The sequence below is a fragment of the Athene cunicularia genome (assembly GCF_003259725.1).
Source record: "Athene cunicularia isolate RWA chromosome 5 unlocalized genomic scaffold, athCun1 chr5_part1, whole genome shotgun sequence".
Taxonomy (NCBI): Eukaryota; Metazoa; Chordata; class Aves; order Strigiformes; family Strigidae; genus Athene; species Athene cunicularia.
Genome location: NW_020799101.1, coordinates 9,749,995 through 9,754,236, shown reverse-complemented (window position 1 = coordinate 9,754,236; position 4,242 = coordinate 9,749,995). Strand labels below are relative to the sequence as shown.

At 50.4% G+C, this 4,242-nt stretch overlaps 1 pseudogene; it reads left to right on the top strand.

Annotated features, from left to right (window-relative positions):
- The window catches only part of LOC113480430, a 5,609-nt pseudogene extending 2,821 nt beyond the window's left edge, over positions 1 to 2,788 (top strand).
- Positions 2,789 to 4,242: the final 1,454 nt, after the last annotated feature.

The window sequence follows — 4,242 nt, the reverse complement described above, 5'->3', positions numbered from 1 at the left end:
AGGTGAAGCTCCACCGCCCCCTGCCGGCCGCGGCCCGTCCCGCACCGCCCAGCGGGCCCCGCGCCAGGGCTTCAGCAGCCGCCAGCCCGCCTCTTGGGTTTCAGTCATCCTGCCGAAAGCGCTGCCTGCCTTATCTGGATCATCTCTACAGTCTCCACCGCCGCTTTCCAGTTCTTAAGATCAGCAGTTGAAAACGGGACTCCTGCAGTCGCTGGTCCGTCATTTCCCACAGCCTGACGCCGAGGAGCCGGTATAACATAGAATAACACGCTCACAGAAACATCAAGGTTGGAAAAGACCTTGAAAATCATCCAGTACAACCATTAACTTCATGCTGACTGTTGTCAACTACACCAGATCCCTCAGGGCTGTGTCAACCCGACTCTTAAACACCTCCAGGGATGGGTGTGACCCTCCCTTAACCACCTCCCTGGGCAGCTCATTCCAACCCCTAACGGCCCATTCTGTGAAGAAATACTTCCTAATATCCAGTCTAAACCTTCCCTGGTGCAACTTGAGGCCATTCCCTCTTGTCCTATCACTTACTACTTGGTTAAAGAGGCTCATCCCCAGCTCTCTGCACCCTCCTGTCAGGGAGCTGTAGAGGGCGATGAGCTCTCCCCTCAGCCTCCTCTTCTCCAGACTAAACCCCCCCAGTTCCCTCAGCCGCTCCCCGTACGACCTGTGCTCCAGACCCTGCACCAGCTTCGTTGCCCTTCTCTGGACACGCTCGAGTCATTCAATGTCCTTTTTGGAGTGAGGGGCCCAAAACTGAACACAGGAATCGAGGGGCGGCCTCACCAGTGCCGAGTACAGGGGTGAGATCCCTTCCCTGTCCCTGCTGGCCACGCTATTGCTGACACAAGCCAGGATGCCATTGGCCTTCTTGGCCCCCTGGGCACACTGCTGGCTCCTGTTCAGCCGGCTGTCAATCAACCCCCCAGGTCCCTCTCTGACTGGCAGCTCTCCAGCCACTCCTCCCCACGCCTGTAGCTGGGGGCTGTTGTGGCCGAAGAGCAGAACCCGGCATTTGGCCTTAGTGAAACTCATACAGTTGGCCGTTAGCCCATAGCTCCAGCCTGTCCAGATCCCTCTGTAGAGCCCCCATACCCTAGTTTTATTTATTTAAGGCTAAATCCATCTCCTCCTAACCCTGATCCCGATCCATTCTCCTGGTGATTATTACCCACCCCCATCTTGCCTCAAGCCCTGTTCAGGGGCTATCATCAGTTTGACATCATCCTCCCCTTTTGTTCACAAAACTTTAAACAGCTCTGTTCTGTACCACCAGGAGAGCAACATCTTTACAAGCGTTTACTTTTGTCCTTGTCTAAAGCCAAAACAGAAGGATCACTGGGGGGTAAAATTATACCACACCTTTCTGCCATTCTGGGTGGCTTTTCAAGGTAAAGAACATACCAGGATACTTCATCCCATTTCCCCTCCCTTCTCAGGAACAACATCATTTGTAATATAGTACTGTAATTTAATTGCCATTTTTAGGTCATTTTTCCCCATCATCCAGTTTGTACAACAGCCTCCACTGATTACAATATTTAATTGTATTATCTTATGCCATAGTCCTGCCTGAAGATCTTCCCATTTTTTTTCTAATTCCTTAAAATACATCCTAATGGAGATTTTTTCAAAATACTACCTTTAGACTGTTTTGTGCCCATTTTAGTTGAACCCTAATCCAGTACACAAAGTCAAAAACCACCATTCACTAAACAAAGCCAAAAACTCTCATCCAGTAAACAAAGGCTGTAATTCAAAATTACCAAGACTCAAACCCCTGTAGGTCTTTCAAGTGAGAGTCTAATCCCAAACCAAAAATCCGGGCATCCTCCAAAATTTTGTTTGGCAGAACTTACCCAGGAGGGGACTTGGAGCCCTCGGCTACCCTTATATAGGGAGTGTCTGAGGGGGTTTCTGTACCCCTGATCCTCTCGGGCTGTCTGTGGGAGGGACTGGCCAGCAGGCAGCAGGTCGTGGGAGAGCTGGGTGGTACCGGCTGTCACCACAGACATCTCAAACCATGGGAAGTGTTAGGAAACCAGCTCCCTGCCTCCCAGCCCCACTGAACCCCTCCTCTCTGGGGGAGAGGAGGAGCCCTGCTCTTTGCTGCCATGCAGCAGTGGCAGTTCTGGGCCATTGCTGGAGTCCTGGTCCTGCTCTTTAGGCTCTGCTGGTGGTTCAGGTAAAGGAGCCCTGAGGTGGACAGCAGGAGTGGAGAGCTCCAGCAGCAACACGGAGCAGGAGGAAGTGCAAGAGAAAGAAGAAAGAAAAGACTCAGATTACCTGGGAAGGTTTTCTGAGGAGCACATTCAGTGGCCAGTACAGAACCTGGCCAGAGTGCCAGAAGGTTAATGACCTGGTAGACAACTTCGTGTCTTCCAAGTGCTCTTGTCAAATAGTTTCTTTCCGGTGCTGCAGCCAGTCATCAGGGTGGGCAGTGCCTTCTAATGCTGGAGTCCCTGTGAGTGATGACATTGTCTACCACCTGCTCGTGCCCCTGCAGCCGCCTCGTGGGCACACCTTCCACCTGGAGCTGGGCACCCTGGGACACAGGCTGGCGAGGAACTCCTGCATCCACATGGACCTGGAGTGCACTTGCACAAGGGAGCAGCTGGCGGACAGTGTGCTGTACTTCCTCCACCACCCTGAGGAGGAACGAGGAGCCCAGCCTCCTAGGCACCCTCTGCACCAGCTCCTACCTAGTGGGTAGAAAACTGCCCTCTGGTTCCATCAATTGGTGAAAGCAGCCTGGATGGTTTTACCTCTGTAATACAACTGTCATCTAAAGGTGTTGCCCTCCAGCTGCTCCTGCAAATTCCAGGTGACAAAAGGTGAACTCTGAAATTAGTTTCTGTCCCCAAAGTGGAAAACTATGCTGGATAGTAGACTTTTTTTTAACACAGGGGCTTTAAAGATATGCTCCAGATAATTTCACACATGCGAAGAGGGAACTGCTCTGCTGCCAAGTGGGTGTACATATTATAGATGGAGGTTGTCTCTGGAACATCGAAGTACTTTTAGCACTGGCTCCCTCAAACTCTGCTGCAAACCTGCTTGTGATCCTGTTGCAAGAGAGACAATCACAGTCAGCCTACAAAGCTTCCTAGGGCTTTCTGGGTCTATGGGCTTTCTGGGTTGATGTAGAATTTTCTTAGCCTCTGAGTGGACTTAAAGGAACTGCTGTGTTTTTAGGAAGGAGGTAATGATGAATATAAAGGAAAACAATTCATAAAATCATAGAATCATAGAATATCAGGTTGGAAGGGACCTCAGGGATCATTTAATCCAACCCTTCTTGGTAAAAGCATGGCTTAGACAAGATGGCCCAGCTCCCCGTCCAGACAATTCTTAAAAGTGACCTATGTTGGGGAATCCACCAGTTCCCTGGGGAGATGTTGTGGTTTAAGCCCAGAGGGAAATAAGCACCACACAGCCACTCACTCCTGCTCCCTCATGGATGGGAAGGAGAAAAATAAATAAATAAAAGGATTCAGAATCAAGACAAATACAGGGAGGGATGACTCACCAGTTATGGTCATGAGCCAAAGACAGACTCAACTGGGGAAGAAAAAGAACAATTTAATTTAAACACCACCACCAATAATTTACCAAGCAAATAGGATAGGACAGTGAAAAATACAACCACATATTAAAAGCACTCAGTTTTGCTCCTGATTGCTCTACCTCCTCCCCACAGCGGTGCAGGGCGGCAGGGGATGGGGGTTGCAGTCACTTCATCACCTGTTGTTTCTGACTGTGACTGTGCGTAACCCACCTGGGCTGGCTTCTACCTGTGGTAACACCCCATGGGCATGAGTCTTTCTGCCCAGTGGGCTCAATGGAACAATCCCTTGTATTGCTACCACTCCCCACAGTGTGTTCTTGTGTTCCAGCATCCCTTGGCTCATCCCCTTGCCCAGGCACTGCTTTGTACACCAGTACAAAAAAGCAGGGCTGAACTGGCTGGCCATCAGCCCTCCTCTACTGATGCTGGTCTTTGGCTGGGGCACCCTGCTTGCTACATGTAATTATCACAAGTCTTGCCCAAGAATCAAGCACTCCCTGACTCCTGCCCAGCTGGGGAAGGCAGGCACTGAGCTTGCAGGGTTTCACCTTTAACAGAGCAGCCAGACTTTGTGCTTAACTACCAGGGCAATAGCTCAGTCAGACAGAGGTCTTGTTTCACAATGTCAACTAGTGTTAATACATTACAAGGCTTATTGA